This window comes from Vombatus ursinus, unplaced genomic scaffold, assembly GCF_900497805.2.
Source record: "Vombatus ursinus unplaced genomic scaffold, bare-nosed wombat genome assembly UNPS02014813.1, whole genome shotgun sequence".
In the NCBI taxonomy this organism is placed as follows: Eukaryota; Metazoa; Chordata; class Mammalia; order Diprotodontia; family Vombatidae; genus Vombatus; species Vombatus ursinus.
The window spans coordinates 15,071,593-15,083,604 of record NW_020954591.1 but is presented as its reverse complement, the minus strand read 5'-3'; the positions used below and the strand labels follow the sequence as shown (position 1 = coordinate 15,083,604).

Below are 12,012 nucleotides of genomic sequence, written 5' to 3'. Positions count from 1 at the left end.
TTTGGCAGCCCCAAGTCACAACTGCAACACGGAACCCTCTTGGGTAATAAGGAGGAAAAAGGCAAATTCTCACCCGTCGGGATTGAGAGAATGGGGGATGCAGCCGCCTCTATCCGAGGGGCGGACACTGGGGAGGGGCGGAGTAGTGGTGTTTGATTTTGATGGAGAGATGCAAAAGGATTTTGCTTGCAAGCGATGGATGGCACAAATCCATCTTCGGCAGCCTTACGAATAAGCCCTACTGGATAACGGAAGCAGCTCTACAGCAAAGAGGATCTCCGACAAATGTGTTACGGTTTGCACATCCCCCGCACTGGGGAGGATTCCCCATTCCGTGGTCCTAAGGACAGTCTCTTCGTGAGTTTGCCTGGCAACATGAAACAATACAGCCCATACCCAGGTTCAGGACATTTCGTTGTGTTAATTAGGGTTTCTTTGGGTACAACACAAACCCTTAATGATTCTTTTTCCATCCCTATATAACCTGTTTCAGAATTAACATTTGTGTGAGGGTAAACTCACCCCATGTGTTAGGTAAGAAAGCAGGTCAATAGCAGGTCTTATTAATCCCTATTCTGAGAAACGTAAAGATTCTGAGCAAGTGTCACAAAGAAGTGTTCTGTTTACTTTAACTGTTCCCCTGCCCCAGTCCCCAGCAGTCCCCACATAGAAGTATCTCTCATCAATTTCCTTAAGAATTGCCTACTCAGGATGCCAAAGGAAGATGACTACAATGTCTTGCAGGAAGACTCTCATTTTAGTTTCCTTAGGTATTTAAAAAATAATAATTTACACCTGATGGCATCCAGTCATGTCTATTTACCATTTTGGGGGTAATAAAAGGCAAATTCTTCTGATCTTAACCTGTCTCACCTCGTTTAAGAAACTGACAAGTTGGGAAGATGTATCTCTTCCTATAACCACACTTGAAGTGTATCCTGGATATGTAAGAAACATTAAGTTTTGAGAAGTTATCAGGAACTATTGTAGAGAAGGTAGACTGTTAGTTTGGGGCAAACATCTTCTCCCCAGAATAAGTAACCTTAGAAATCAAAGAAACAGCTTACAGGGTTACAGAGACTCTTAGACTGGCAAGAACAAAAATTTCTATCTCGAAGGAAGCTTCCACTATCTTAGAGTTTACTGCCACCTCCACAAGATTCTGTTTAGACAAACCTTAAAGAAATGCACTATCCACTGGAACAACCTGACCGTTGTTACTCTTGAGACCCCAAGGTTAATAGTTCTAACCCCAAGGTTAACAAACACATTCTTCCCTAAATCACCCAGCATCCTATTCCTTATTCAACTTCCCAAATAAATTACGTGGCTAAAAGGCCTTATCTGATAGGCTCCTTTTACCTCTGGTACTGTCACCCAAAGGTTGTATAAAACCCTGAATATGTGTATTTCCCTTTGTTCTGATCATTGCTATCCACCTGAAAAATGCCTATCATTTGATATTAAACTTTTTATCTTCTAGCCTTATCTCTTAATTTATTGACCTTCAGTCAAAATTGGGTCCATGGTGGGGGTAATTAATCTCCAGGAGGATCCTACGACCTTTTGTTTGAGGAATTCCCCAACACTATTACCTTTAGAGTAAGAAAAAAAATCTGAAAATTCAACTAGTTGGTTAACCTTTACTGAAAATCCAATAGGTGCATAGCACTTTACTAGGAAACCATTCTTAAAATATCTACATCAAAGACATGTAATAAAGTGAAGCCAATGCAAATCATGGCCTTTCAGCAATATTTTCACTCATTCAAGTCTATTTGAGAAACCCCCTTCCAATTCTCAGAAAAGCAAAGATTTGCATAAGGAAACTATCAGCACTTTAATCTTCAAACAACATGCTCTATTACCAATAAACTAATCCTGATGACCTACTATGTGTCGGTCACAAGAGCTACAAGCTACAAGCCCCTGAAGATGTTCAATAGTAGTACCTTCTGATGCTTCCTTCTCCAGTTTTGAATATCAACTCTGTCATTTAATCCCTGTGAGAGCTTGAACACAGTATTGTGCCTTCTGAAGACATGAAGAAACTGAGCCAGTTTCCCAGTTTCTTCATCATGTTTATAAAAGGAGATGGGTAGACTGGATGATTCAAGATCCTTCTAGCTCTAAAATCTATGATAGTCCCTCAGGTCACTCAGGTTCCCTTATCACTGGGAAAGAAATTCTGGAAGCATCCCACCTATGAATATTACAGATCACAGCCTTTACTAGGAGCCCTGAGTTAGGAACAGAACAAGCTAAGTCAGAATTATCTTTTCTCCTTCAAAACATAAATTGACTTATTACCTCAGAGCCACTCCTCCATCCAGCCCCCATCAACCCTACTTATTCAAGAAATTAGAGTTGTTTTTGAAAAGACAACTTGCTTATATTTTTTATCTTATCTTTGGTTAAAAACGGTGTAACAAGTATAAAACCCCTTTCTCACTCATAATGCTAGCACAATGTGGCTGTTAAGGCATAATTTTCATAGGCTTTACTAGAACAAGTGAGAAATCTCTACATTTGTATCCCTGGACAATGCTTTTGCTTTGTCTGCATGTATTAGTTGGTTTTACATCAATCTGCATTTACAGTGAGAATGTATGTATACACACGCACACAGAAGAGAAAGGTAAAATTAGCTATCATCTCTTTCATAAAACCAAAGTAAATGTGTATCCATGCTTTCTTTTCCATTCCTTTTTCCTCCTGCCAATAGGATCCCAGAAGCTTGTTGGATAGAAGGTAGTATGAAAAAAGGAAAGGACACTTGGAAGTCTTGCCATCAGTGATGGCTAGGGAAATGGCTCAAAAGCAATACCTCAAACCAAACATACTTCTTCTGCCTATGCCTGCCTCCAAACCATCTCTACTTTCCAATTTTCTACTCTGCATTTGGTCAACATTACCATTCTCCCAATTACAAGTGTGAAACTGTTGAATCAACTCCGCAGTCATTTTACTCTTTCACCTTCTAAATCAAAGCAGGCACCAGATATGCCCTTTAAAGATATTCACAATTTAGCTCCAAACTATCTCTAATCTACCTTCCCATACTTATTATATTTTTCTTCCCTTTATATCCTCTTATGGTCCAGTCAAATTTGCTGCTTCCTTGCTGTTCTTCAGTCAGTTGGCGTTTATTAAGTGTACTGCAATGTGCTAGGCACTGTACTAAGAGCAGAAGATACAAAGAAAGGCAAAAATCAGTCCATGCTTTCAAAGAGCTCACAGTCTAAGAGGGAAAACAACACACCAACAACTCCATACAAACAACAAGCAAACAACTACATACAAAGGATACATAGAGGAGATAACAGTATGTCCTTCATCTAAGGGGGGAAAAAGTTACATTGTAGTAAGATGCCCTGGTGAGACTTTTGACGAGAGTTAGAGGTCTGCAGGGGCAAAAGACAAGACAATGAACAGTAAAGAAAAATCTTTCCCAAAATAGACCTAAAAAGTATAGAGGGTTTAAATATTATAATTATACATGAAGAGGCCAGTAAGACAAAGAAGGCACCTATTTAGGCAAAGACTGCATTCAAGCTCCAAGCCACTTTTCTACCTACATAAGATTCTCAGAGGAGTCTGGGAAGTAAAAACAGAAAAACAAAACCCACCTGAAAGCTCTAAGGAAACATGTAGTGATTTACTGAAGGAAAAGGCTTCTAAGTGAACAAGAATTTGTAGAAAGAAAGAGCAAACCCCTCTCCCTTCTCCAGCCTGGAGGAGATAAATAGTTTCAGAAGTAAGGTGATTGTAGGAGATCAGCAGAGCAAGCCACCCTAAAGAGACACCTGCATGGCCCCAACTGTCCACCAGCAGCTCCCTAGAAGCAACCAGTGTTGCAATCAGGAGCCCAGTGAGAAGTCAGTTTAGCCACCAAGTGACCTACCTGGCCTACCTTAGCAGATAAGCCCATCCAGATAAGACACCTAATTCTAGGATGGAACCCAGCTAAGCTACCAAGACAGCAGGTAGTGACTCATAACTAAATTTCATAAGAATCATCTGGAGAAAGAACTTCAAGGTATTGTGATTCTGAGTGTGTCTCTTACACTTGTGCATAACAAGTGTATTCCAAGTTCTTGCCCGTTCTTCCCTCGTCTGTATTCTGGGTGTATTTGTAGGAAAGTGTATCCCTGGGGTTAAGGAAAATTATTTGTAATTACTGGGGTTGAGTAATTTGAGTAAATACCTTTGTCAGAGCTCTAAGTCTATTGGCTTTTGTTTGTTTGTTTTTATTTATTTAGAGACTGGGTCTCCCTATCTCACCCAGACTGGAAGCATAGAGGCTATTGACAGATCAATCAATCAATAAAAATTTATTTTTTGTTTCTGTTGTTCAGTCATGTCTCATTTTACAGATGAGAAAACTGAGGCAAACAGAGTTAAATGATTTGCCCAGGGTCACACAGGTGCTTACTAAGTGTCTGAGGCCAGATTTGAACTCAGGTCTTCCTGACTCCAGGTCTGGTGCTTTATCTACTGTGGCATCTAGCTGCCCTTACTGGGTATCTACTATGTGACAGGCACTGTGTTAAGTACTGGGCATCCAAATCTGAATAAACAAAGATAGTCCCTGGTCTGGAAGAATTTACAAACTAATGAAGGAAAACAACACACAAAAGGAAACTAAAAAGCAGGGGTGGAGGGGTGGGGGGGTGTAAGGAAGAGAAGGTACCCGACTCTGGGCCATGGTGGAGAAGTCAGAAGTCCTAATATAGTACAGTCAGGTGAGAAATGAGGGGGTTTAGCCTACCCTCTAACCAGAGAGGCAGACGGGAGTGATGAGGTAGAGTAGTGATCCGACTCCTGATCTATGTAGATCACCAGCTCCATTTCCAAACTAGGACAGTTCACCCTTCTTTTAGGCAGGATGGTAACCCCCTCTACCTCTCTCCAAAGGCTCACCATATTGGTGTTGGACTTAGGGTGGACTTAGGGTGGACCTTAGCCCTACTGTAGTTCAGAACTTCTGAACTCAAGTGATCCACCAGTTTCAACTGACTTAGTGGCAGGGATTACAGTTATGTGCCACCAAACTGAACCTACTGACTAATTGTTAAAAAGGGAAGCACACCAGTTTGGGCTTGAGAACTAGGGTTCAACAGGATGCCACCTAAGTTACCCTTAGAATCTCTGATGTAGTATCACCTCTCTGGGGACCCAACTAGCTAGCAGAAATGTGCACTAGACATGTAAACCCTAATGCAGAAGGCATTCTACATATATGGAGATGTAGAGGAAATGAAAAAACCCTATGTGAGTTTAGGGGAACTATCTTCTCTCCTAACTCCAACAAGGAAAGTAACCTTAGAGATCAAAGAAATGGAGCCTGCAGGGCTGTGCTAAACCTATCTTAAAGGGAAGCCTCCACTCCAATCACCTGATCTAGAGTGACACCAAGATAATTCCAAAGTTAAGACATTCTCTCCCCTCCCCCAAATCACCTGACACACAATTCAATGAACAACCTCACCTTTTGCCCTAAAGCTGTGTATAAATATGTGTGTGTGTTCCTAGGAGTTTCTAGCTACTGGACAACTGCCCCTCAGCTGATGCTAATCAAACTTTTAGCCTTGCCTCTTAACTTATTGCCCTCCAATCAAAGGACCTAGGGAGGAAGAATTATTCTCCAGGAGGTTTTTAGGATCTCTGGGCTGAGGAATTCCCAAACAGGGACAAGTCTACCCTGTAGAATGTAAACTAGAGGGTAGAAACTGTCATTTTTGTCTGTGTATCTCCAGCTCCTAACATAATGTCCAACTTATAGAAGACACTTGATAAATGCTTGTTGTTTGACTTGACATCAGGAATTTTTCCTTTAAAATCTTTTTTATTCATTCCTCCTGTCACACCACCTAATGCACATTATCTCATGTTTTGATTATGCTCCTAGCCCCCTAGCTGGCCTTGCTTATCCAGGCTCAGTCTTTCAAGAATCATGCATACCACTGCCAGACCTATCTTTCTTAAACACAGTTTGCATCTTGTTACTCCCCTACTCAAACGACCTTAAACCTAAACTTTTCTGCCTGGCTTTTGAAACCTTCCATAATTCAATCCTACTACCTCACCCTTATTTCCTTATTTCATATCTTCTTTTCTAGCCCAGATAAACAGAACATCCCACACACAACATACTCATTCACACTTACACAATTTCACTCATGTTATACCACCTTCTGTGCTTATCCTTTACTCCAATCCCTAAAAACCTTTTCTTCTCCGTTACCTAGCTAGAAAAATCTTACTGTCCAAGCCCCAATCTTTTCTAGTCAATCAACTAGCACTTAAGTCCCTACTGTGCAATGGGCACTGTGATACTAGGATACAAAGAAAGGAGAGAATAATCCCTGATCCCAAGGAGTTCCCAGTCTAATGGGGGAGATATGCAAACAACTATGTACAAACAAAATACATACAAGATAAATTGGATTTACAATCTGAGAAAAGATTGGGAAAGGCTTCTTGCAGAAGGTGAGACTTTAGCTGACATTTCAAGGAAGCCAAAGAAGCCAGGATGTGGAGATGAGGAGGGAAATGGTTCTAGAAATGAGGGAGAACCAGTGAAAATGCCCAGAACATAAACATTTAACTTGCTTCTCTTCCTCTTCCCATACTCCCATAGGAAGCATGAGATAGGGCAGGCAAATCAACCCGTTCCTTGATAACCACCACCAGGGCACCAACGCTCCAGAGCTACACTGGAGAAGAGGTGCCATGTAGCCAAGTTTTAAATACCAAGATATTCAGAGCCAAGATGGCAGAGGGAAAGCAGTGACTTGCTAGAGTTCTCCCCCAAATCCCTCCAAATATCTACAAAAAATGGCTCTAAACAAATTCTAAAGCAGCAGAACCCACAAAAAAACAGAGCAAAACAAATTTCCATCCCAAGACAACCTGGATGGCTGATCGGAAAGGTATATCTCGCCAGGCTGGGAGAGGACCACAGTTCGGTGTGGGCACACAGGCCGCAACAACCCTGGAGCAGGCCTCGGAGGACTGAATCACAGGCAGCTGTGGTGGTTTCCAGACTTCTCAACCCAGGAACACCAAAGACAACTTAGAAGGTCAGTGGGAAAAGTCTGTTACTGCGGTGAGAGAAGAAGCTAGATTTCAGCTGCCCCAAGGGCAGCGGCTGGCTTCTGAGCTTGCGGCCCACAGACTGAGGGGGAATCGAGTGGCTGATCAGAGGGGGATTACAAGGATCTCTTTGCCAGGGCTGAGGCAGGAATCTCTTGCTTTGCCTGTGCTTGTATCTGGGTCACAGTTCTGAGGGGCGGGCCTGGGGCGAGGAGGAGTGCTGGGGGCGGTGGAGCTTGTTGTGGCTGTGGAGAGGAAATACCTCCCCCCTTATCATAGCACCTTGGAAGAACTGACACTTTTCAGGTCCCTAGAAGTATCTCTGAAAACAGCTGTACAAACCCCCAAAGCTTGGGACAGTACATTCTCCACATTGGAAACAGACTCTTACCTTAACAAAGAGTTTAAAACTCAAGTAATTGGTTGGGATCATGAGCAAGCAGCGCAAAAAGAGTCAGACTATATTATCTTACTTTGGTGACAAAGAAGATCAAAACATACAACCAGGAGAAGAAAACGAAGTCAAAGCTCCTACATCCAAACCCTCCAAGAAAAATATGAATCAGTCCCAGGCCTTGGAAGAGCTCAAAAGGGATTCTGAGAAGCAAGTAAGAGAAGTAGAGGAAAAACTGGGAAGAGAAATGAGAGTGATGCAAGAAAATCATGAAAAGCAAGTCAACAGCTTGCTAAAGGAGACCCAAAAAAATACTGACGAAAATAACACCTTAAAAAATAACCTAACCCAAATGGCAAAAGAGGTCCAAAAAGCCAATGAAGAAAAGAATGCCCTAAAGAGCAAAATTGGACAAATGGAAAAGGAAGTCCAAAAGATTACTGAAGAAAATACTTCCTTAAAAATTAGAACAGAGCAATTGGAAGCTAGTGACTTTATGAGAAATCAAGACACTGTAAAACAAATCCAAAAGAATGAAAAATTAGAAAACAATGTGAAATATCTCATTGGAAAAACAACTGACCTGGAAAATAGATCTAAGAGAGAGAATTTAAAAATTATTGGACTATCTGAAAGCCATGATCAAAAAAAGAGCCTAGACATCATTTTTCAAGAAATTATCAAGGAAAACTGCCCTGATATCTTAGAACCAGAGGGCAAAATAGAAATTGCAAGAATCCACTGATCTCCTCCTGAAAGAGATCCCCAAAGGAAAACTCCTAGGAATATTACAGTCAAATTCCAGAGTTCCCAGGTCAAGGAGAAAATATTACAAGCAGCCAGAAAGAAACAATTCAAGCATTGTGGAAACACAATCTGGGTAACACAAGATTTAGCAGCTCCTACATTAAGGGTCCGGAGGGCATGGAGTATGATATTCCAGAGGGCAAAGGAGATAGGATTACAACCAAGAATCTCCTACCCAGCAAAACTGAGTATAATTCTTCAGGGGAAAAAATGGTCATTCAGTGAAATAGAGGACTTTCAAGCATTCTTGATGAAAAGACCAGAGCTGAATAGAAAATTTGACTTTCCAATACAAGACGCAAGTGGAACATGAAGAGGTAAACAGGAAAGAGAAATATAAGAGACTTATTAAGGTTGAACTGTTTACATTCCTGCATGAAAAGATGATATTTGTAACTCATAAGACCTTTGTCAGTATTAGGGTAGTTGGAGGGAAAAAATTATATGTATTATATATATAGATATATGGATAGATAGATAGATAGAGGGCACAGGGTGAGTTGAAGATGAAGGGATCATATCTGGAGAATAAAATTAAGGGGTGAGAGAGGATTATACTAGGAGAAGGAGAAAGGGAAAGATAGAATGGGGTAAATTATCTCACAAAAAAACAGAAAAGAAAAGGCTCTTACAGTGGAGGGGAACTGGGGGGAAGGTGAGAGGAAATGAGTGAATCTTATTCTCATAGGATTTGACTTAAGGAGGGTATAACATACACACTCAATTGGGTATGGAAATCTGTCTTACCCTACAGGAAAATAGGAGGGGAAGGGGACAAGAGAGTAGGGGGATGATAGAGAGGAGGGCAGATTGGGAAAGGGGGTAATCAGAAGCAAATGCTTCTGAGGAGGGACAGGTTCAAAAGAAAGAATAGAATGAATGGGGGGGCAGATAGGATTAAGGGAAATAGAGTTAGTTTTTCACAGCATGTCTACTGTGGAAGTGTTTCGCATAACTGCACATGTATAGCCTATATTGAGTTGTTTGCTTTTTCAATGAGGGTGGGTAGGGAGGGAGGAAGGGAGAAAATTTGGATCCCAAAGTTTAAAAAACACGTTTAAAAAAAATGTTTTCACATGCAACTGGGAAATAAGAAATATAGGAAATGGGGTACAGAAATCTATCCTGCCCTACAGGAAAATAGAAGGGGAAGGGGAGAGAGATAGCAGGGTAAGCAGACTAGGGAAAGGGGTATTCAGTATGCATGCCATCTTGGGGTGAGGGGAGGGGCGAGATGGGGTGAAAATTTGGAACTCAAAATCTTGTGGAAGTAAATGTTGAAAACAAAAAAAAAATAAAGGCGTCATTTCTCAAATAAAAAAAAGAACATACTCATGATGTAGAGTCATGAGGCTTCCATGTAAAAAAAAAAAGTTTTAAATACCAAAAAGCAATGGTTGCTTTAAATGGATATTTACTGAACACCTACCTACTATGCCCCAGCACTAAGGTAGTTACTTCAAGGGACATAAAAGTTTGATATTGTAGTCCTATATTTTTGGAGTTTAGAATGATAATACCTATGTATAATGCACATGCAACAGTTATCTAACAATCTAAAGGACAATATATGATTTAATACTCCAAAGAAAATCAGCGTTGACTATAAATTGTAGTACATTACCAAGTAAAATCTAAGTGGAGGGTGAAAGTGAAGGAAGAGGAATGAGAGAAGCAACAACATAAAACCAAAACATTGAAGGAAGACAAGGAAGAATAATTGCATGTCTTCAACCTCAAGCCTCTCTAGATTGAGTGAAAATTCAAAGAAAAAAGGTACACAATAGTGAGCCACCAGACAAGGAAGGAGGACATTTAAGAAACTCATTAGTCTGTAGGCTCCTTGAGTTCTTACAGGAACCTTTTATAGCCCCTTCTTTGTATCCCCAGTGCTTAGCACAGTGCCCAACACACAGCAGTCATTTAATAAACGCTTGTTGATTTGACTCAGGAAAGAAATAAGGTTTTTTTCCTATTTGCTATTAAAAAATAAATCCAGATCAGAAAAACCTGGAAAGACATGATGTGATGCTGAGTGAAGTGAGCAGAACCAGGAGAACATTGTACACAGCAAAAGCAACACTGTGCAATGATTAACTACGATAATCTTATCTCTTCTCAGCAATACAATCTGCAACAATTCCAAAAGACTCATGATGGAAAATACTATCCAGATCCAGAGAAAGCACTATGGAGTCCAAATGCAGATCGAAGCATGCTATTTTCACTTTGTTTTTTGTTTTTTTCTTTCTCATGGTTTTTCTCTTTTATTCCTATTCTTCTTTCACAACATGACTAACATGGAAATGTGTTTAACGTGATTGTACATGTATAACCTGTATCAGATTGCTAGCTGTCTTGGGAAAGGGGGATGGAAAGGAAGGAGGGAGAAAAATTTGGAACTCAAAATTTTACAAAAATGAATGTTGAAAATTATCTTTGCATGTAATTGGAGAAAAATAAAATACTGTTAAGGAAAAATAAACAAATAAATCCAGAGCTGACTAAAGTTTACAAAAGTCAAGAACATGAACTACACGTGTAAGTAAATACATTGCTCACTTAAAAAGAGAAAAAAAAACTTCTTTAGAAATATTGTATCACTGGAGACTAGCAGGATGTCTTGCAGAGTCAGCAGTCAGGTAGTCAATATGTATTTCTTGTAAGTTAAATGGAACAAAATACGAAGGACTATACTTACTCAGTTGACCATTCACTCCCTTCTGCATACTCTTCTAAGTGGGCTTCAAAAACATTTCTCACTTCCCTGGCTCTGTCTACTTACACTCCAAGTGTGTCTGGCTGCTCTTTCCGCTTCTCCTTTACCTGTCCATCATTGTTTTGCTGTTGCTTAAGTGTTTTTCAAGTCTGCCCTGGGTCCTCTTCAACCTCTATACTCTCTCCTTTGGTGACCTCACCAGCTTCCAGTTTGTTCAATTATCTTCTCTATATATAAGACTCTTATGTAACTAGCCTATTAACTAATCTATGCAGTTAGCCATGTTCTCTCTCCTGAACTCTATTTTTGTACCTCCAAATGTCTGCTTGGCAGTTCCATCTGAATGTCCCTCAAACTCAACATGTACAAAACTGAAATTCTTTTCCTCATAAAATTGTACCTCCTCTTAACTTTCTAGTTTCAGGTACCATCATCCCAGTTATCTACTCTAAGACCTAACTGTCCTTCCTCAAAAGTGTTTTGCTTCTGACCACTGTCTCTCCCAATTGTTCTTCCCTTCTATCAGCACCCCATCCCCTTCTCCTCCTACTTTCCTGTAAGGTAAGATAGATTTCTATACCCAATGGAGTTTGTGTGCTGTTCTCTGTTCAAGCGCTCCCCCTGTACTTCCCCCATCTTCTCCTCCACTGTAATAACTCTTTTGCACCTCTTTTATGTGTGATAATTTACCCCATTCTACCTCTCCCTTTCACTTTCTCCCAGTGTATTCCTATTTCCTCACCCCTTAATTTAATTTTTTAAGATATCATGCCATCATATTCAACTCATACCCATGCCCTCTATGTATACTCCTTCTACCTGCCCCAATAATGAGAAAGTTCTTAGGAGTTACAACAAGTGTCATCTCTGGCCTTTTCATCAGACATACCTGGAAGTCCTCTATTTCATTGAATACCATTTTCCTCCGCAGAAGGATTACACTCAGTTTTTCTGGGTAAGTGATTCTTGGTTGTAATCCTAGCTCCTTTGCCTT

The 12,012-nt window shown here is 40.4% G+C and overlaps 1 protein-coding gene across 1 annotated transcript in view; it reads right to left on the bottom strand.

Annotated features, from left to right (window-relative positions):
* ATP8A2 (ATPase phospholipid transporting 8A2) overlaps positions 1–12,012 on the bottom strand; it is a 741,784-nt gene that overhangs the window by 604,361 nt on the left and 125,411 nt on the right. The gene's annotated exons all lie outside the window — the stretch shown is intronic.